We start from the raw sequence: 23,413 nt of genomic DNA, 5'->3' as shown, positions 1-23,413 counted from the left end.
GAAAGCTTCTTTCTAGTTTTCATCTGTGGATATTTCCTTTGTCACTGTAATGTTCATTGCGCTATGAAGTATCTAATTGCAGATTTCCAGAAAACTGTGCTAACAAACTGATCAATGAAGAGAAACGTGTAACTCTGGGAGTTGCATTCACACATGGCAATGCAGTTTCTCAGAAAGCTTCTCTTTAGTTATTATGTGAGGATATTTGCTTTATCACCATGGGCCCCAATAGACTCCCAAATATCACTTTGCAGATTCCACGAAGAGAGTGTTAGCAAACTGCTTCTTGAGGCAGAGTTTGTAACTCTGTGAGATGAACTCACAGATCAGAAAGAAGTTTCTCAGAAAGCTTCTTTCACGTTTTGAACGGATGAAATTTCCTTTATCAGCGTAGGCCTCAATGTGATCCAAAGAAGCCCTTCTCAGTTTCCCCAAAGACAGTGTTAATGGACTGCTCCACGAAACATAAGTGTAACTCTGTGAGATGAATTCACACATCACCAAGAAGTTTCTAAGAAAGCTTCTTTCTAGTTTTCATCTGTGGATATTTCCTTTGTCACTGTAATGTTCATTGCGCTATGAAGTATCTAATTGCAGATTTCCAGAAAACTGTGCTAACAAACTGATCAATGAAGAGAAACGTGTAACTCTGGGAGTTGCATTCACACATGGCAATGCAGTTTCTCAGAAAGCTTCTCTTTAGTTATTATGTGAGGATATTTGCTTTATCACCATGGGCCCCAATAGACTCCCAATATCACTTTGCAGATTCCACGAAGAGAGTGTTAGCAAACTGCTTCTTGAGGCAGAGTTTGTAACTCTGTGAGATGAACTCACAGATCAGAAAGAAGTTTCTCAGAAAGCTTCTTTCACGTTTTGAACGGATGAAATTTCCTTTATCAGCGTAGGCCTCAATGTGATCCAAAGAAGCCCTTCTCAGTTTCCCCAAAGACAGTGTTAATGGACTGCTCCACGAAACATAAGTGTAACTCTGTGAGATGAATTCACACATCACCAAGAAGTTTCTAAGAAAGCTTCTTTCTAGTTTTCATCTGTGGATATTTCCTTTGTCACTGTAATGTTCATTGCGCTATGAAGTATCTAATTGCAGATTTCCAGAAAACTGTGCTAACAAACTGATCAATGAAGAGAAACGTGTAACTCTGTGAGTTGCATTCACACATGGCAATGCAGTTTCTCAGAAAGCTTCTCTTTAGTTATTATGTGAGGATATTTGCTTTATCAACATGGGCCCCAATAGACTCCCAAATATCACTTTGCAGATTCCACGAAGAGAGTGTTAGCAAACTGCTTCTTGAGGCAGAGTTTGTAACTCTGTGAGATGAACTCACAGATCAGAAAGAAGTTTCTCAGAAAGCTTCTTTCACGTTTTGAACGGATGAAATTTCCTTTATCAGCGTAGGCCTCAATGTGATCCAAAGAAGCCCTTCTCAGTTTCCCCAAAGACAGTGTTAATGGACTGCTCCACGAAACATAAGTGTAACTCTGTGAGATGAATTCACACATCACCAAGAAGTTTCTAAGAAAGCTTCTTTCTAGTTTTCATCTGTGGATATTTCCTTTGTCACTGTAATGTTCATTGCGCTATGAAGTATCTAATTGCAGATTTCCAGAAAACTGTGCTAACAAACTGATCAATGAAGAGAAACGTGTAACTCTGGGAGTTGCATTCACACATGGCAATGCAGTTTCTCAGAAAGCTTCTCTTTAGTTATTATGTGAGGATATTTGCTTTATCACCATGGGCCCCAATAGACTCCCAAATATCACTTTGCAGATTCCACGAAGAGAGTGTTAGCAAACTGCTTCTTGAGGCAGAGTTTGTAACTCTGTGAGATGAACTCACAGATCAGAAAGAAGTTTCTCAGAAAGCTTCTTTCACGTTTTGAACGGATGAAATTTCCTTTATCAGCGTAGGCCTCAATGTGATCCAAAGAAGCCCTTCTCAGTTTCCCCAAAGACAGTGTTAATGGACTGCTCCACGAAACATAAGTGTAACTCTGTGAGATGAATTCACACATCACCAAGAAGTTTCTAAGAAAGCTTCTTTCTAGTTTTCATCTGTGGATATTTCTTTGTCACTGTAATGTTCATTGCAGCTATGAAGTATCTAATTGCAGATTTCCAGAAAACTGTGCTAACAAACTGATCAATGAGGAGAAACGTGTAACTCTGTGAGTTGCATTCACACATGGCAATGCAGTTTCTCAGAAAGCTTCTCTTTAGTTATTATGTGAGGATATTTGCTTTATCACCATGGGCCCCAATAGACTCCCAAATATCACTTTGCAGATTCCACGAACAGAGTGTTAGCAAACTGCTTCTTGAGGCAGAGTTTGTAACTCTGTGAGATGAACTCACAGATCAGAAAGAAGTTTCTCAGAAAGCTTCTTTCTCATTTTTATTGGAAGATGTTTCCATTGGCCCCATTGTTTTCAAAGGGATCGGGAATATCTGTTCTCAGATTCCACACAAATAGGGCTAGGGCACGGCCCCACGAAATACAGCTGCAACTTAGTGAGTTGAATTCACACATCACAAAGCGGTCTTCAGAAAGCTTCTTTCTTTAATAAGACGAGGTTATTTGTGGTCTTGGAGCGCCACCGTGTGTCCTATTGCAGATTCTGCGAAAACTCTGCTAGCAAGTTTCTCAGTGGAAACAATGATGGACATCTGTGGGCTGAATTCACCCACAACATAGAAGTTTCTGAGAAGGCTTCTCTGCAGGTTTCTCTGAGGATAGTTCCTTATTCAGCATGCGATTCAACGATATCCAAGACATCACATCTGAGATTCCTCAATATGAGTGCTAGGAAACTCCACCGAGAAAGGGTGATAGAACACTGTGAAATGAATTCACATATCACAAAGCAGATCCTCAGAAAGCTTGGTTCTGCTTTCTCTTGGAGGATAATTATTTTCTCCTTCTATTCTTCAAAGCTATCAGAAATATCACTTCTCAGAATCCACGGAAACAGTCCTAAGAAACGGCTCCAAAAAACACTGGCGTAACTCTGTGAGTTGCATTCACACATGGCAATGCAGTTTCTCAGAAAGCTTCTCTTTAGTTATTATGTGAGGATATTTGCTTTATCAACATGGGCCCCAATAGACTCCCAAATATCACTTTGCAGATTCCACGAAGAGAGTGTTAGCAAACTGCTTCTTGAGGCAGAGTTTGTACCTCTGTGAGAAGAACTCACAGATCAGAAAGAAGTTTCTCAGAAAGCTTCTTTCACGTTTTGAACGGATGAAATTTCCTTTATCAGCGTAGGCCTCAATGTGATCCAAAGAAGCCCTTCTCAGTTTCCCCAAAGACAGTGTTAATGGACTGCTCCACGAAACATAAGTGTAACTCTGTGAGATGAATTCACACATCACCAAGAAGTTTCTAAGAAAGCTTCTTTCTAGTTTTCATCTGTGGATATTTCCTTTGTCACTGTAATGTTCATTGCGCTATGAAGTATCTAATTGCAGATTTCCAGAAAACTGTGCTAACAAACTGATCAATGAAGAGAAACGTGTAACTCTGGGAGTTGCATTCACACATGGCAATGCAGTTTCTCAGAAAGCTTCTCTTTAGTTATTATGTGAGGATATTTGCTTTATCACCATGGGCCCCAATAGACTCCCAAATATCACTTTGCAGATTCCACGAAGAGAGTGTTAGCAAACTGCTTCTTGAGGCAGAGTTTGTAACTCTGTGAGATGAACTCACAGATCAGAAAGAAGTTTCTCAGAAAGCTTCTTTCACGTTTTGAACGGATGAAATTTCCTTTATCAGCGTAGGCCTCAATGTGATCCAAAGAAGCCCTTCTCAGTTTCCCCAAAGACAGTGTTAATGGACTGCTCCACGAAACATAAGTGTAACTCTGTGAGATGAATTCACACATCACCAAGAAGTTTCTAAGAAAGCTTCTTTCTAGTTTTCATCTGTGGATATTTCCTTTGTCACTGTAATGTTCATTGCGCTATGAAGTATCTAATTGCAGATTTCCAGAAAACTGTGCTAACAAACTGATCAATGAAGAGAAACGTGTAACTCTGGGAGTTGCATTCACACATGGCAATGCAGTTTCTCAGAAAGCTTCTCTTTAGTTATTATGTGAGGATATTTGCTTTATCAACATGGGCCCCAATAGACTCCCAAATATCACTTTGCAGATTCCACGAAGAGAGTGTTAGCAAACTGCTTCTTGAGGCAGAGTTTGTAACTCTGTGAGAAGAACTCACAGATCAGAAAGAAGTTTCTCAGAAAGCTTCTTTCACGTTTTGAACGGATGAAATTTCCTTTATCAGCGTAGGCCTCAATGTGATCCAAAGAAGCCCTTCTCAGTTTCCCCAAAGACAGTGTTAATGGACTGCTCCACGAAACATAAGTGTAACTCTGTGAGATGAATTCACACATCACCAAGAAGTTTCTAAGAAAGCTTCTTTCTAGTTTTCATCTGTGGATATTTCCTTTGTCACTGTAATGTTCATTGCGCTATGAAGTATCTAATTGCAGATTTCCAGAAAACTGTGCTAACAAACTGATCAATGAGGAGAAACGTGTAACTCTGTGAGTTGCATTCACACATGGCAATGCAGTTTCTCAGAAAGCTTCTCTTTAGTTATTATGTGAGGATATTTGCTTTATCACCATGGGCCCCAATAGACTCCCAAATATCACTTTGCAGATTCCACGAACAGAGTGTTAGCAAACTGCTTCTTGAGGCAGAGTTTGTAACTCTGTGAGATGAACTCACAGATCAGAAAGAAGTTTCTCAGAAAGCTTCTTTCTCATTTTTATTGGAAGATGTTTCCATTGGCCCCATTGTTTTCAAAGGGATCGGGAATATCTGTTCTCAGATTCCACACAAATAGGGCTAGGGCACGGCCCCACGAAATACAGCTGCAACTTAGTGAGTTGAATTCACACATCACAAAGCGGTCTTCAGAAAGCTTCTTTCTTTAATAAGACGAGGTTATTTGTGGTCTTGGAGCGCCACCGTGTGTCCTATTGCAGATTCTGCGAAAACTCTGCTAGCAAGTTTCTCAGTGGAAACAATGATGGACATCTGTGGGCTGAATTCACCCACAACATAGAAGTTTCTGAGAAGGCTTCTCTGCAGGTTTCTCTGAGGATAGTTCCTTATTCAGCATGCGATTCAACGATATCCAAGACATCACATCTGAGATTCCTCAATATGAGTGCTAGGAAACTCCACCGAGAAAGGGTGATAGAACACTGTGAAATGAATTCACATATCACAAAGCAGATCCTCAGAAAGCTTGGTTCTGCTTTCTCTTGGAGGATAATTATTTTCTCCTTCTATTCTTCAAAGCTATCAGAAATATCACTTCTCAGAATCCACGGAAACAGTCCTAAGAAACGGCTCCAAAAAACACTGGCGTAACTCTGTGAGTTGCATTCACACATGGCAATGCAGTTTCTCAGAAAGCTTCTCTTTAGTTATTATGTGAGGATATTTGCTTTATCAACATGGGCCCCAATAGACTCCCAAATATCACTTTGCAGATTCCACGAAGAGAGTGTTAGCAAACTGCTTCTTGAGGCAGAGTTTGTACCTCTGTGAGAAGAACTCACAGATCAGAAAGAAGTTTCTCAGAAAGCTTCTTTCACGTTTTGAACGGATGAAATTTCCTTTATCAGCGTAGGCCTCAATGTGATCCAAAGAAGCCCTTCTCAGTTCCCCAAAGACAGTGTTAATGGACTGCTCCACGAAACATAAGTGTAACTCTGTGAGATGAATTCACACATCACCAAGAAGTTTCTAAGAAAGCTTCTTTCTAGTTTTCATCTGTGGATATTTCCTTTGTCACTGTAATGTTCATTGCGCTATGAAGTATCTAATTGCAGATTTCCAGAAAACTGTGCTAACAAACTGATCAATGAAGAGAAACGTGTAACTCTGGGAGTTGCATTCACACATGGCAATGCAGTTTCTCAGAAAGCTTCTCTTTAGTTATTATGTGAGGATATTTGCTTTATCACCATGGGCCCCAATAGACTCCCAAATATCACTTTGCAGATTCCACGAAGAGAGTGTTAGCAAACTGCTTCTTGAGGCAGAGTTTGTAACTCTGTGAGATGAACTCACAGATCAGAAAGAAGTTTCTCAGAAAGCTTCTTTCACGTTTTGAACGGATGAAATTTCCTTTATCAGCGTAGGCCTCAATGTGATCCAAAGAAGCCCTTCTCAGTTTCCCCAAAGACAGTGTTAATGGACTGCTCCACGAACATAAGTGTAACTCTGTGAGATGAATTCACACATCACCAAGAAGTTTCTAAGAAAGCTTCTTTCTAGTTTTCATCTGTGGATATTTCCTTTGTCACTGTAATGTTCATTGCGCTATGAAGTATCTAATGGCAGATTTCCAGAAAACTGTGCTAACAAACTGATCAATGAAGAGAAACGTGTAACTCTGGGAGTTGCATTCACACATGGCAATGCAGTTTCTCAGAAAGCTTCTCTTTAGTTATTATGTGAGGATATTTGCTTTATCACCATGGGCCCCAATAGACTCCCAAATATCACTTTGCAGATTCCACGAAGAGAGTGTTAGCAAACTGCTTCTTGAGGCAGAGTTTGTAACTCTGTGAGATGAACTCACAGATCAGAAAGAAGTTTCTCAGAAAGCTTCTTTCACGTTTTGAACGGATGAAATTTCCTTTATCAGCGTAGGCCTCAATGTGATCCAAAGAAGCCCTTCTCAGTTTCCCCAAAGACAGTGTTAATGGACTGCTCCACGAAACATAAGTGTAACTCTGTGAGATGAATTCACACATCACCAAGAAGTTTCTAAGAAAGCTTCTTTCTAGTTTTCATCTGTGGATATTTCCTTTGTCACTGTAATGTTCATTGCGCTATGAAGTATCTAATTGCAGATTTCCAGAAAACTGTGCTAACAAACTGATCAATGAAGAGAAACGTGTAACTCTGGGAGTTGCATTCACACATGGCAATGCAGTTTCTCAGAAAGCTTCTCTTTAGTTATTATGTGAGGATATTTGCTTTATCACCATGGGCCCCAATAGACTCCCAATATCACTTTGCAGATTCCACGAAGAGAGTGTTAGCAACTGCTTCTTGAGGCAGAGTTTGTAACTCTGTGAGATGAACTCACAGATCAGAAAGAAGTTTCTCAGAAAGCTTCTTTCACGTTTTGAACGGATGAAATTTCTTTATCAGCGTAGGCCTCAATGTGATCCAAAGAAGCCCTTCTCAGTTTCCCCAAAGACAGTGTTAATGGACTGCTCCACGAAACATAAGTGTAACTCTGTGAGATGAATTCACACATCACCAAGAAGTTTCTAAGAAAGCCTTCTTTCTAGTTTTCATCTGTGGTATTTCCTTTGTCACTGTAATGTCATTGCGCTATGAAGTATCTAATTGCAGATTTCCAGAAAACTGTGCTAACAAACTGATCAATGAAGAGAAACGTGTAACTCTGTGAGTTGCATTCACACATGGCATGCAGTTTCTCAGAAAGCTTCTCTTTAGTTTATTATTGAGGATATTTGCTTTATCAACCATGGGCCCGCAATAGACTCCCAAATATCACTTTGCAGATTCCACGAAGAGAGTGTTAGCAAACTGCTTCTTGAGGCAGAGTTTGTAACTCTGTGAGATGAACTCACAGATCAGAAGAAGTTTCTCAGAAAGCTTCTTTCACGTTTTGAACAGGATGAAATTTCCTTTATCAGCGTAGGCCTCAATGTGATCCAAAGAAGCCCTTCTCAGTTTCCCCAAAGACAGTGTTAATGGACTGCTCCACGAAACATAAGTGTAACTCTGTGAGATGAATTCACACATCACCCAAGAAGTTTCTAAGGAAAGCTTCTTTCTAGTTTTCATCTGTGGATATTTCCTTTGTCACTGTAATGTATTGCGCTATGAAGTATCTAATTGCAGATTTCCAGAAAACTGTGCTAACAAACTGATCAATGAAGAGAAACGTGTAACTCTGGGAGTTGCATTCACACATGGCAATGCAGTTTCTCAGAAGCTTCTCTTAGTTATTATGTGAGGATATTTGCTTTATCACCATGGGCCCCAATAGACTCCCAAATATCACTTTGCAGATTCCACGAAGAGAGTGTTAGCAAACTGCTTCTTGAGGCAGAGTTTGTAACTCTGTGAGAAGAACTCACAGATCAGAAAGAAGTTTCTCAGAAAGCTTCTTTCACGTTTTGAACGGATGAAATTTCCTTTATCAGCGTAGGCCTCAATGTGATCCAAAGAAGCCCTTCTCAGTTTCCCCAAAGACAGTGTTAATGGACTGCTCCACGAAACATAAGTGTAACTCTGTGAGATGAATTCACACATCACCAAGAAGTTTCTAAGAAAGCTTCTTTCTAGTTTTCATCTGTGGATATTTCCTTTGTCACTGTAATGTTCATTGCGCTATGAAGTATCTAATTGCAGATTTCCAGAAAACTGTGCTAACAAACTGATCAATGAGAGAAACGTGTAACTCTGTGAGTTGCATTCACACATGGCAATGCAGTTTCTCAGAAAGCTTCTCTTTAGTTATTATGTGAGGATATTTGCTTTATCACCATGGGCCCCAATAGACTCCCAAATATCACTTTGCAGATTCCACGAACAGAGTGTTAGCAAACTGCTTCTTGAGGCAGAGTTTGTAACTCTGTGAGATGAACTCACAGATCAGAAAGAAGTTTCTCAGAAAGCTTCTTTCTCATTTTTATTGGAAGATGTTTCCATTGGCCCCATTGTTTTCAAAGGGATCGGGAATATCTGTTCTCAGATTCCACACAAATAGGGCTAGGGCACGGCCCCACGAAATACAGCTGCAACTTAGTGAGTTGAATTCACACATCACAAAGCGGTCTTCAGAAAGCTTCTTTCTTTAATAAGACGAGGTTATTTGTGGTCTTGGAGCGCCACCGTGTGTCCTATTGCAGATTCTGCGAAAACTCTGCTAGCAAGTTTCTCAGTGGAAACAATGATGGACATCTGTGGGCTGAATTCACCCACAACATAGAAGTTTCTGAGAAGGCTTCTCTGCAGGTTTCTCTGAGGATAGTTCCTTATTCAGCATGCGATTCAACGATATCCAAGACATCACATCTGAGATTCCTCAATATGAGTGCTAGGAAACTCCACCGAGAAAGGGTGATAGAACACTGTGAAATGAATTCACATATCACAAAGCAGATCCTCAGAAAGCTTGGTTCTGCTTTCTCTTGGAGGATAATTATTTTCTCCTTCTATTCTTCAAAGCTATCAGAAATATCACTTCTCAGAATCCACGGAAACAGTCCTAAGAAACGGCTCCAAAAAACAACTGGCGTAACTCTGTGAGTTGCATTCACACATGGCAATGCAGTTTCCAGAAAGCTTCTCTTTAGTTATTATGTGAGGATATTTGCTTTTCACATGGGCCCCAATAGACTCCCAAATATCACTTTGCAGATTCCACGAAGGAGTGTTAGCAAACTGCTTCTTGAGGCAGAGTTTGTAACTCTGTGAGAAGAACTCACAGATCAGAAAAGAGTTTCTCAGAAAGCTTCTTCACGTTTTGAACGGATGAAATTTCCTTTATCAGCGTAGGCCTCAATGTGATCCAAAGAAGCCCTTCTCAGTTTCCCCAAAGACAGTGTTAATGGACTGCTCCACGAAACATAAGTGTAACTCTTGAGATGAATTCACACATCACCAAGAAGTTTCTAAGAAAGCTTCTTTCTAGTTTCATCTGTGGATATTTCCTTTGTCACTGTAATGTTCATTGCGCTATGAAGTATCTAATGCAGTTTCCAGAAAACTGTGCTAACAACTGATCAATGAAGAGAAACGTGTAACTCTGGGAGTTGCATTCACACATGGCAATGCAGTTTCTCAGAAAGCTCTCTTTAGTTTTATGTGAGGATATTTGGCTTTCCCCCCCCCCCCCCCCCCCCCCCCCCCCCCCCCCCCACCCACTACCAGAAAAAAGTCCAACAACACGCTCTCTCACCCGTTTAACCATAAACTTTCCTTACTATCACAATCACCCACCCCACACCCACCACCACACCCACCACACCCACCCCCCCCCACCCCACCCCACCAACACACCCCCACCCCCCCCCACCACCCACCCCCCCCCCCCCCCCCCCCCCTCCCCCCTCCCCCCCCCCCCTCCCCCCCCCCCCCCCCCCCCCCCCCCCCCCCCCCCCCCCCCCCCCCCCCACCCCCTCCCCCCCCCCCCCCCCCCCCCCCCCCCCCCCCCCCCCCCCCCCCCCCCCCCACCCCCCACCCCCCCCCCCCCCCCCCCCCCCCCCACCCCCTAACACATTTTTTTTTTTGTGGGTGGGGTTTGGTGGGGGTTGGTGGTGGGTGTTGGGGGGTGGTTGTTTGTGTTGTGGGGTGTTGGGTGTGGGGGGGGTGGTTTGTGTGGGGTTGGGTGGGGTTGGGTGGGGGGGTGGTTGGGGGTGGGGGTTTGGTGTGGTGTGGGTGGGGGGGTGGGGGTTTTGGGGGTGGGGTGGGTGGGGGGGTTGGGGTGTGGGGGGGTGTTGGGGTGTGGGGTGGGGGGGTGTGTGTGGTGGGGTTGGGTTGTGGGTGTTGTGGGGTTGTGTGGTGTGGGGGGTGGGGGGGGTGGGGGGTTGGGTGGTGGTGGGTGGGGGTGGGGGGGGGGTGTGGTGGGGGTTGTGGTGGGGGGGGGGGGTTTTGTGGGTGGGGTGGGGGTGTGTGGGGGGGGGGTTGGTGGGGGGGTGTGTGGTTGTGGGGGGTGCCCCAATAAGGTACTCCCAAATATCCTTGCAGATTCCACCAAAAAAGTGTTAGCAAACTGCTTCTTAAGGCAGAGGTTGTAACTCTGTGAGATGAACTCACGATCAGAAAGAAGTTTCTCAGAAAGCTTCTTTCACGTTTTGAACGGATGAAATTTCCTTCTCAGCGTAGGCCTCAATGTGATCCAAAGAGCCCTTCTCAGTTCCCCAAAGACAGTGTTAATGGACTGCTCCACGAAACATAAGTGTAACTCTGTGAGATGAATTCACACATCACCAAGAAGTTTCTAAGAAAGCTTCTTTCAGTTTTCATCTGTGGAAATTTCCTTTGTCACTGTATGTTCCTTGCGCTATGAAGTATCTAATTGCAGATTTCCAGAAAACTGTGCTAACAACTGATCACTGAAGAGAAACGTGTAACTCTGTGAGTTGCATTCACATGGCAATGCAGTTTCTCAGAAAGCTTCTCTTAGTTATATGTGAGGATAATTCCTTTATCACCATGGGCCTCAATAGGCTCCCAAATATCACTTTGCAGATTCCACCAAAAAAGTGTTAGCAAACTGCTTCTTAAGGCAGAGGTTGTAACTCTGTGAGATGAACTCACGGATCAGAAAGAACTTTCTCAAAAAGCTTCTTTCACGTTTTGAACGGATGAAATTTCCTTTATCAGCGTAGGCCTCAATGTGATCCAAAGAAGCCCTTCTCAGATTCCCCAAGACAGTGTTAATGGACTGCTCCACGAACATAAGTGTAACTCGTAGATGAATTCACACATCACCAAGAAGTTTCTAAGAAAGCTTTTCTAGTTTTCATCTGGAAATTTCCTTTGTCACTGTAATGTTCATTGCGCTATGAAGTATCTAATTGCAGATTTCCAGAAACTGTGCTAACAAACTGATCACTGAAGAGAAACGTATAACTCTGAGTTGCATTCACCATGGCAATGCAGTTTCTCAGAAAGCTTCTCTTTAGTTATTATGTGAGGATAATTCCTTTATCACCATGGGCCCCAATAGGCTCCCAAATATCATTTTGCAGATTACACGAACAGAGTGTTAGCCATCTGCTTCTTTGGGCAGAGGTGGTAACTCTGTGAGATGAACTCACAGATCAGAAAGAAGTTTCTCAGAAAGCTTCTTTCTCATTTTTATTGGAAGATGTTTCCATTGGCCCCATTGTTTTCAAAGGGATCGGGAATATCTGTTCTCAGATTCCACACAAATAGGGCTAGGCCACGGCCCCACGAAATACAGCTGCAACTTAGTGAGTTGAATTCACACATCACAAAGCGGTTTCTCAGAAAGCTTCCCACTTTAGTAAGACGCGAGGTTATTTGTGGTTTGGAGCGCCACCGTGTGTCCTATTGCAGATTCTGCGAAAACTCTGCTAGCAAGTTTCTCAGTGGAAACAATGATGGACATCTGTGGGCTGAATTCACCCACAACAAAGAAGTTTCTGAGAAGGCTTCTTGCAGGTTTCTCTGAGGATAGTTCCTTATTCAGCATGCGATTCAACGATATCCAAGACATCACATCTGAGATTCCTCAAAATGAGTGCTAGGAAACTCCCCCGAGAAAGGGTGATAGAACACTGTGAAATGAATTCACATATCACAAAGCAGTTTCGCAGAAAGCTTGGTTCGCTTTTTCTTGGAGTATATTAGTTTTCTCCTTCTATTCTTCAAAGCTATCTGAAATATCACTTCTCGGAATCCACGGAAACAGTCCTACGAAACGGCCCCAAAAAACACTGGCGTAACTCTGTGAGTTGCATTCACACATGGCAATGCAGTTTCTCACAAAGCTTCTCTTTAGTTATTATGTGAGGATAATTCCTTTATCACCATGGGCCCCAATAGGCTCCCAAATAATCACTTTGCAGATTCAAGAAAAGAGTGTTAGCAAACTGCTTCTTGAGGCAGAGGTTGTAACCTCTGTGAGATGAACTCACAGATCAGAAGAAGTTTCTCAGAAAGCTTCTTTCACGTTTTGAACGGATGAAATTTCCTTTATCAGCGTAGGCCTCAATGTGATCCAAAGAAGCCCTTCTCAGTTTCCCCAAAGACAGTGTTAATGGACTGCTCCACGAAACATAAGTGTAACTCTGTGAGATGAATTCACACATCACCAAGAAGTTTCTAAGAAAGCTTCTTTCTAGTTTTCATCTGTGGAAATTTCCTTTGTCACTGTAATTATCATTGCGCTGTGAAGTAGCTAATTGCAGATTTCCCAGAAAACTGTGCTAACAAACTGATCACTGAAGAGCAACGTGTAACTCTGTGAGTTGCATTCACACATGGCAATGCAGTTTCTCAGAAAGCTCTCTTAGTTATTATGAGGGGATAATTCTTTATCACCATGGGCCTCAATAGGCTCCCAAATATCACTTTGCAGATTCCACCAAAAATTGTTAGCAACTGCTTCTTAAGGCAGAGGTTGTAACTCTGTGAGATGAACTCACAGATCAGAAAGAAGTTTCTCAGAAAGCTTCTTCACGTTTTGAACGGATGAAATTTCCTTTATTCAGCGTAGGCCTCAATGTGATCCAAAGAAGCCCTTCTCAGTTTCCCCAAAGACAGTGTTAATGGACTGCTCCACGAAACATAAGTGTAACTCTGTGAGATGAATTCACACATCATCCAAGAAGTTTCTAAGAAAGCTCTTTCTAGTTTTCATCTGTGGAAATTTCCTTTGTCACTGTAATGTTCATTGCGCTATGAAGTATCTAATTGCAGATTTCCAGAAAACTGTGCTAACAAACTGTTCACTGAAGAGAAACGTGTAACTCTGTGAGTTGCATTCACACATGGCAATGCAGTTTCTCAGAAAGCTTCTCCTTAGTTATTATGTGAGGATAATTCCTTTATCACCATGGGCCTCAATAGGCTCCCAAATATCACTTTGCAGATTCCACCAAAAAAGTGTTAGCAACTGCTTCTTAAGGCAGAGGTTGTAACTCTGTGAGATGAACTCACAGATCAGAAAGAAGTTTCTCAGAAAGCTTCTTTCACGTTTGAACGGATGAAATTTCCTTTCTCAGCGTAGGCCTCAATGTGATCCAAAGAAGCCCTTCTCAGTTCCCCAAAGACAGTGTTAATGGACTGCTCCACGAAACATAAGTGTAACTCTGTGAGATGAATTCACACATCACCAAGAAGTTTCTAAGAAAGCTTCTTTCTAGTTTTCATCTGTGGAAATTTCCTTTGTCACTGTAATGTTCATTGCGCTATGAAGTATCTAATTGCAGATTTCCAGAAAACTGTGCTAACAAACTGATCACTGAAGAGAAACGTGTAATTCTCTGAGTTGCATTCACACATGGCAATGCAGTTTCTCACAAAGCTTCTCTTAGTTATTATGTGAGGATAATCCTTTATCACCATGGGCCCCAATAGGCTCCCAAATATCACTTTGCAGATTCCACGAAAAGAGTGTTAGCAAACTGCTTCTTGATGCAGAGGTTGTAACTCTGTGAGATGAACTCACAGATCAGAAAGAAGTTTCTCAGAAAGCTTCTTTCACGTTTTGAACGGATGAAATTCCCTTTATCAGCGTAGGCCTCAATGTGATCCAAAGAAGCCCTTCTCAGATTCCCCAAAGACAGTGTTAATGGACTGCTCCACGAAACATAAGTGTAACTCTGTGAGATGAATTCACACATCACCAAGAAGTTTCTAAGAAAGCTTCTTTCTAGTTTTCATCTGTGGAAATTTCCTTTGTCACTGTAATATTCATTGCGCTGTGAAGTATCTAATTGCAGATTTCCAGAAAACTGTGCTAACACAACTGATCACTGAAGAGAAAACGTGTAACTCTGTGAGTTGCATTCACACAAGGCAATGCAGTTTCTCAGAAAGCTTCTCTTTAGTTATTATGTGAGGATATTTGCTTTATCACCATGGGCCCCAATACGCTCCCAATTATCACTTTGCAGATTCCACGAAAAGCGTGTTAGCAAACTGCTTCTTGAGGCAGAGGTTGTAACTCTGTGAGATGAACTCACAGATCAGAAAGAAGTTTCTCAGAAAGCTTCTTTATCACGTTTTGAACGGATGAAATTTCCTTTATCAGCGTAGGCCTCAATGTGATCCAAAGAAGCCCTTCTCAGATTTCCCAAAGACAGTGTTAATGGACTGCTCCACGAAACATAAGTGTAACTCTGTGAGATGAATTCACACATCACCAAGAAGTTTCTAAGAAAGCTTCTTTCCTAGTTTTCATCTGTGGACATTTCCTTTGTCACTGTAATGTTCATTGCGCTGTGAAGTATCTAATTGCAGATTTCCAGAAAACTGTGCTAACAAAACTGATCACTGAAGAGAAACGTGTAACTCTGTGAGTTGCATTCACACATGGCAATGCAGTTTCTCAGAAAGCTTCTCCTTAGTTATTATGTGAGGATAATTCCTTTATCACCATGGGCCTCAATAGGCTCCCAAATATCACTTTGCAGATTCCACCAAAAAAGTGTTAGCAAACTGCTTCTTAAGGCAGAGGTTGTAACTCTGTGAGATGAACTCACAGATCAGAAAGAAGTTTCTCAGAAAGCTTCTTTCACGTTTTGAACGGATGAAATTTCCTTTCTCAGCGTAGGCCTCAATGTGATCCAAAGAAGCCCTTCTCAGTTTCCCCAAAGACAGTGTTAATGGACTGCTCCACGAAACATAAGTGTAACTCTGTGAGATGAATTCACACATCACCAAGAAGTTTCTAAGAAAGCTTCTTTCTAGTTTTCATCTGTGGAAATTTCCTTTGTCACTGTAATGTTCATTGCGCTGTGAAGTATCTAATTGCAGATTTCCAGAAAACTGTGCTAACAAACTGATCACTGAAGAGAAACGTGTAACTCTGTGAGTTGCATTCACACATGGCAATGCAGTTTCTCAGAAAGCTTCTCCTTAGTTATTATGTGAGGATAATTCCTTTATCACCATGGGCCTCAATAGGCTCCCAAATATCACTTTGCAGATTCCACCAAAAAAGTGTTAGCAAACTGCTTCTTAAGGCAGAGGTTGTAACTCTGTGAGATGAACTCACAGATCAGAAAGAAGTTTCTCAAAAGCTTCTTTCACGTTTGAACGGATGAAATTTCCTTTATCAGCGTAGGCCTCAATGTGATCCAAAGAAGCCCTTCTCAGTTTCCCCAAAGACAGTGTTAATGGACTGCTCCACGAAACATAAGTGTAACTCTGTGAGATGAATTCACACATCACCAAGAAGTTTCTAAGAAAGCTTCTTTCTAGTTTTCATCTGTGGACATTTCCTTTGTCACTGTAATGTTCCTTGCGCTATGAAGTATCTAATTGCAGATTTCCAGAAAACTGTGCTAACAAACTGATCACTGAAGAGAAACGTGTAACTCTGTGAGTTGCATTCACACATGGCAATGCAGTTTCTCAGAAAGCTTCTCCTTAGTTATTATGTGAGGATAATTCCTTTATCACCATGGGCCTCAATAGGCTCCCAAATATCACTTTGCAGATTCCACCAAAAAGTGTTAGCAAACTGCTTCTTAAGGCAGAGGTTGTAACTCTGTGAGATGAACTCACGGATCAGAAAGAACTTTCTCAAAAAGCTTCTTTCACGTTTTGAACGGATGAAATTTCCTTTATCAGCGTAGGCCTCAATGTGATCCAAAGAAGCCCTTCTCAGATTCCCCAAAGACAGTGTTAATGGACTGCTCCACGATACATAAGTGTAACTCTGTGAGATGAATTCACACATCACCAAGAAGTTTCTAAGAAAGCTTCTTTCTAGTTTTCATCTGTGGAAATTTCCTTTGTCACTGTAATGTTCATTGCGCTATGAAGTATCTAATTGCAGATTTCCAGAAAACTGTGCTAACAAACTGATCACTGAAGAGAAACGTATAACTCTGAGAGTTGCATTCACACATGGCAATGCAGTTTCTCAGAAAGCTTCTCTTTAGTTATTATGTGAGGATAATTCCTTTATCACCATGGGCCCCAATAGCTCCCAAATATCATTTTGCAGATTACACGAACAGAGTGTTAGCCATCTGCTTCTTTGGGCAGAGGTGGTAACTCTGTGAGATGAACTCACAGATCAGAAAGAAGTTTCTCAGAAAGCTTCTTCTCATTTTTATTGGAAGATGTTTCCATTGGCCCCATTGTTTTCAAAGGGATCGGGAATATCTGTTCTCAGATTCCACACAAATAGGGCTAGGCCACGGCCCCACGAAATACAGCTGCAACTTAGTGAGTTGAATTCACACATCACAAAGCGGTTTCTCAGAAAGCTTCCCACTTTAGTAAGACGAGGTTATTTGTGGTCTTGGAGCGCCACCGTGTGTCCTATTGCAGATTCTGCGAAAACTCTGCTAGCAAGTTTCTCAGTGGAAACAATGATGGACATCTGTGGGCTGAATTCACCCACAACAAAGAAGTTTCTGAGAAGGCTTCTCTGCAGGTTTCTCTGAGGATAGTTCCTTATTCAGCATGCGATTCAACGATATCCAAGACATCACATCTGAGATTCCTCAAAATGAGTGCTAGGAAACTCCCCCGAGAAAGGGTGATAGAACACTGTGAAATGAATTCACATATCACAAAGCAGTTTCGCAGAAAGCTTGGTTCCGCTTTCTCTTGGAGTATATTAGTTTTCTCCTTCTATTCTTCAAAGCTATCTGAAATATCACTTCTCGGAATCCACGGAAACAGTCCTAAGAAACGGCCCCAAAAAACACTGGCGTAACTCTGTGAGTTGCATTCACACATGGCAATGCAGTTTCTCACAAAGCTTCTCTTTAGTTATTATGTGAGGATAATTCCTTTATCACCATGGGCCCCAATAGGCTCCCAAATATCACTTTGCAGATTCCAAGAAAAGAGTGTTAGCAAACTGCTTCTTGAGGCAGAGGTTGTAACTCTGTGAGATGAACTCACAGATCAGAAAGAAGTTTCTCAGAAAGCTTCTTTCACGTTTTGAACGGATGAAATTTCCTTTATCAGCGTAGGCCTCAATGTGATCCAAAGAAGCCCTTCTCAGTTTCCCCAAAGACAGTGTTAATGGACTGCTCCACGAAACATAAGTGTAACTCTGTGAGATGAATTCACACATCACCAAGAAGTTTCTAAGAAAGCTTCTTTCTAGTTTTCATCTGTGGAAATTTCCTTTGTCACTGTAATGTTCATTGCGCTGTGAAGTATCTAATTGCAGATTTCCAGAAAACTGTGCTAACAAACTGATCACTGAAGAGCAACGTGTAACTCTGTGAGTTGCATTCACACATGGCAATGCAGTTTCTCAGAAAGCTTCTCTTTAGTTATTATGAGGGGATAATTCCTTTATCACCATGGGCCTCAATAGGCTCCCAAATATCACTTTGCAGATTCCACCAAAAATTGTTAGCAAACTGCTTCTTAAGGCAGAGGTTGTAACTCTGTGAGATGAACTCACAGATCAGAAAGAAGTTTCTCAGAAAGCTTCCTTCACGTTTTGAACGGATGAAATTTCCTTTATCAGCGTAGGCCTCAATGTGATCCAAAGAAGCCCTTCTCAGTTTCCCCAAAGGCAGTGTTAATGGACTGCTCCACGAAACATAAGTGTAACTCTGTGAGATGAATTCACACATCATCAAGAAGTTTCTAAGAAAGCTTCTTTCTAGTTTTCATCTGTGGAAATTTCCTTTGTCACTGTAATGTTCATTGCGCTATGAAGTATCTATTTGCAGATTTCCAGAAAACTGTGCTAACAAACTGTTCACTGAAGAGAAACGTGTAACTCTGTGAGTTGCATTCACACATGGCAATGCAGTTTCTCACAAAGCTTCTCCTTAGTTATTATGTGAGGATAATTCCTTTATCACCATGGGCCTCAATAGGCTCCCAAATATCACTTTGCAGATTCCACCAAAAAAGTGTTAGCAAACTGCTTCTTAAGGCAGAGGTTGTAACTCTGTGAGATGAACTCACAGATCAGAAAGAAGTTTCTCAGAAAGCTTCTTTCACGTTTTGAACGGATGAAATTTCCTTTCTCAGCGTAGGCCTCAATGTGATCCAAAGAAGCCCTTCTCAGTTTCCCCAAAGACAGTGTTAATGGACTGCTCCACGAAACATAAGTGTAACTCTGTGAGATGAATTCACACATCACCAAGAAGTTTCTAAGGAAGCTTCTTTCTAGTTTTCATCTGTGGAAATTTCCTTTGTCACTGTAATGTTCATTGCGCTATGAAGTATCTAATTGCAGATTTCCAGAAAACTGTGCTAACAAACTGATCACTGAAGAGAAACGTGTAATTCTCTGAGTTGCATTCACACATGGCAATGCAGTTTCTCACAAAGCTTCTCTTTAGTTATTATGTGAGGATAATTCCTTTATCACCATGGGCCCCAATAGGCTCCCAAATATCACTTTGCAGATTCCACGAAAAGAGTGTTAGCAAACTGCTTCTTGATGCAGAGGTTGTAACTCTGTGAGATGAACTCACAGATCAGAAAGAAGTTTCTCAGAAAGCTTCTTTCACGTTTTGAACGGATGAAATTCCCTTTATCAGCGTAGGCCTCAATGTGATCCAAAGAAGCCCTTCTCAGATTCCCCAAAGACAGTGTTAATGGACTGCTCCACGAAACATAAGTGTAACTCTGTGAGATGAATTCACACATCACCAAGAAGTTTCTAAGAAAGCTTCTTTCTAGTTTTCATCTGTGGAAATTTCCTTTGTCACTGTAATGTTCATTGCGCTATGAAGTATCTATTTGCAGATTTCCAGAAAACTGTGCTAACAAACTGTTCACTGAAGAGAAACGTGTAACTCTGTGAGTTGCATTCACACATGGCAATGCAGTTTCTCACAAAGCTTCTCCTTAGTTATTATGTGAGGATAATTCCTTTATCACCATGGGCCTCAATAGGCTCCCAAATATCACTTTGCAGATTCCACCAAAAAAGTGTTAGCAAACTGCTTCTTAAGGCAGAGGTTGTAACTCTGTGAGATGAACTCACAGATCAGAAAGAAGTTTCTCAGAAAGCTTCCTTCACGTTTTGAACGGATGAAATTTCCTTTATCAGCGTAGGCCTCAATGTGATCCAAAGAAGCCCTTCTCAGATTCCCCAAAGACAGTGTTAATGGACTGCTCCACGAAACATAAGTGTAACTCTGTGAGATGAATTCACACATCACCAAGAAGTTTCTAAGAAAGCTTCTTTCTAGTTTTCATCTGTGGAAATTTCCTTTGTCACTGTAATGTTCCTTGCGCTATGAAGTATCTAATTGCAGATTTCCAGAAAACTGTGCTAACAACTGATCACTGAAGAGAAACGTGTAACTCTGTGAGTTGCATTCACACATGGCAATGCAGTTTCTCAGAAAGCTTCTCCTTAGTTATTATGTGAGGATAATTCCTTTATCACCATGGGCCTCAATAGGCTCCCAAATATCACTTTGCAGATTCCACCAAAAAAGTGTTAGCAAACTGCTTCTTAAGGCAGAGGTTGTAACTCTGTGAGATGAACTCACGGATCAGAAAGAACTTTCTCAAAAAGCTTCTTTCACGTTTTGAACGGATGAAATTTCCTTTATCAGCGTAGGCCTCAATGTGATCCAAAGAAGCCCTTCTCAGATTCCCCAAAGACAGTGTTAATGGACTGCTCCACGATACATAAGTGTAACTCTGTGAGATGAATTCACACATCACCAAGAAGTTTCTAAGAAAGCTTCTTTCTAGTTTTTCATCTGTGGAAATTTCCTTTGTCACTGTAATGTTCATTGCGCTATGAAGTATCTAATTGCAGATTTCCAGAAAACTGTGCTAACAAACTGATCACTGAAGAGAAACGTATAACTCTGAGAGTTGCATTCACACATGGCAATGCAGTTTCTCAGAAAGCTTCTCTTTAGTTATTATGTGAGGATAATTCCTTTATCACCATGGGCCCCAATAAGCTCCCAAATATCATTTTGCAGATTACACGAACAGAGTGTTAGCCATCTGCTTCTTTGGGCAGAGGTGGTAACTCTGTGAGATGAACTCACAGATCAGAAAGAAGTTTCTCAGAAAGCTTCTTTCTCATTTTTATTGGAAGATGTTTCCATTGGCCCCATTGTTTTCAAAGGGATCGGGAATATCTGTTCTCAGATTCCACACAAATAGGGCTAGGCCACGGCCCCACGAAATACAGCTGCAACTTAGTGAGTTGAATTCACACATCACAAAGCGGTTTCTCAGAAAGCTTCCCACTTTAGTAAGACGAGGTTATTTGTGGTCTTGGAGCGCCACCGTGTGTCCTATTGCAGATTCTGCGAAAACTCTGCTAGCAAGTTTCTCAGTGGAAACAATGATGGACATCTGTGGGCTGAATTCACCCACAACAAAGAAGTTTCTGAGAAGGCTTCTCTGCAGGTTTCTCTGAGGATAGTTCCTTATTCAGCATGCGATTCAACGATATCCAAGACATCACATCTGAGATTCCTCAAATGAGTGCTAGGAAACTCCCCCGAGAAAGGGTGATAGAACACTGTGAAATGAATTCACATATCACAAAGCAGTTTCGCAGAAAGCTTGGTTCCGCTTTCTCTTGGAGTATATTAGTTTTCTCCTTCTATTCTTCAAAGCTATCTGAAATATCACTTCTCGGAATCCACGGAAACAGTCCTAAGAAACGGCCCCAAAAAAACACTGGCGTAACTCTGTGAGTTGCATTCACACATGGCAATGCAGTTTCTCACAAAGCTTCTCTTTAGTTATTATGTGAGGATAATTCCTTTATCACCATGGGCCCCAATAGGCTCCCAAATATCACTTTGCAGATTCCAAGAAAAGAGTGTTAGCAAACTGCTTCTTGAGGCAGAGGTTGTAACTCTGTGAGATGAACTCACAGATCAGAAAGAAGTTTCTCAGAAAGCTTCTTTCACGTTTTGAACGGATGAAATTTCCTTTATCAGCGTAGGCCTCAATGTGATCCAAAGAAGCCCTTCTCAGTTTCCCCAAAGACAGTGTTAATGGACTGCTCCACGAAACATAAGTGTAACTCTGTGAGATGAATTCACACATCACCAAGAAGTTTCTAAGAAAGCTTCTTTCTAGTTTTCATCTGTGGAAATTTCCTTTGTCACTGTAATGTTCATTGCGCTGTGAAGTATCTAATTGCAGATTTCCAGAAAACTGTGCTAACAAACTGATCACTGAAGAGCAACGTGTAACTCTGTGAGTTGCATTCACACATGGCAATGCAGTTTCTCAGAAAGCTTCTCTTTAGTTATTATGAGGGGATAATTCCTTTATCACCATGGGCCTCAATAGGCTCCCAAATATCACTTTGCAGATTCCACCAAAAATTGTTAGCAAACTGCTTCTTAAGGCAGAGGTTGTAACTCTGTGAGATGAACTCACAGATCAGAAAGAAGTTTCTCAGAAAGCTTCCTTCACGTTTTGAACGGATGAAATTTCCTTTATCAGCGTAGGCCTCAATGTGATCCAAAGAAGCCCTTCTCAGTTTCCCCAAAGGCAGTGTTAATGGACTGCTCCACGAAACATAAGTGTAACTCTGTGAGATGAATTCACACATCATCAAGAAGTTTCTAAGAAAGCTTCTTTCTAGTTTTCATCTGTGGAAATTTCCTTTGTCACTGTAATGTTCATTGCGCTATGAAGTATCTATTTGCAGATTTCCAGAAAACTGTGCTAACAAACTGTTCACTGAAGAGAAACGTGTAACTCTGTGAGTTGCATTCACACATGGCAATGCAGTTTCTCACAAAGCTTCTCCTTAGTTATTATGTGAGGATAATTCCTTTATCACCATGGGCCTCAATAGGCTCCCAAATATCACTTTGCAGATTCCACCAAAAAAGTGTTAGCAAACTGCTTCTTAAGGCAGAGGTTGTAACTCTGTGAGATGAACTCACAGATCAGAAAGAAGTTTCTCAGAAAGCTTCTTTCACGTTTTGAACGGATGAAATTTCCTTTCTCAGCGTAGGCCTCAATGTGATCCAAAGAAGCCCTTCTCAGTTTCCCCAAAGACAGTGTTAATGGACTGCTCCACGAAACATAAGTGTAACTCTGTGAGATGAATTCACACATCACCAAGAAGTTTCTAAGAAAGCTTCTTTCTAGTTTTCATCTGTGGAAATTTCCTTTGTCACTGTAATGTTCATTGCGCTATGAAGTATCTAATTGCAGATTTCCAGAAAACTGTGCTAACAAACTGATCACTGAAGAGAAACGTGTAACTCTGTGAGTTGCATTCACACATGGCAATGCAGTTTCTCAGAAAGCTTCTCTTTAGTTATTATGTGAGGATAATTTCCTTTATCACCATGGGCCCCAATAGGCTCCCAAATATCACTTTGCAGATTCCACGAAAAGAGTGTTAGCAAACTGCTTCTTGAGGCAGAGGTTGTAACTCTGTGAGATGAACTCACAGATCAGAAAGAAGTTTCTCAGAAAGCTTCTTTCACGTTTTGAACGGATGAAATTTCCTTTATCAGCGTAGGCCTCAATGTGATCCAAAGAAGCCCTTCTCAGATTCCCCAAAGACAGTGTTAATGGACTGCTCCACGAAACATAAGTGTAACTCTGTGAGATGAATTCACACATCACCAAGAAGTTTCTAAGAAAGCTTCTTTCTAGTTTTCATCTGTGGACATTTCCTTTGTCACTGTAATGTTCATTGCGCTGTGAAGTATCTAATT

This window comes from Rhinopithecus roxellana, chromosome 11 (assembly GCF_007565055.1).
Source record: "Rhinopithecus roxellana isolate Shanxi Qingling chromosome 11, ASM756505v1, whole genome shotgun sequence".
Taxonomy (NCBI): Eukaryota; Metazoa; Chordata; class Mammalia; order Primates; family Cercopithecidae; genus Rhinopithecus; species Rhinopithecus roxellana.
Note: the sequence above shows the minus strand (reverse complement) of the source record.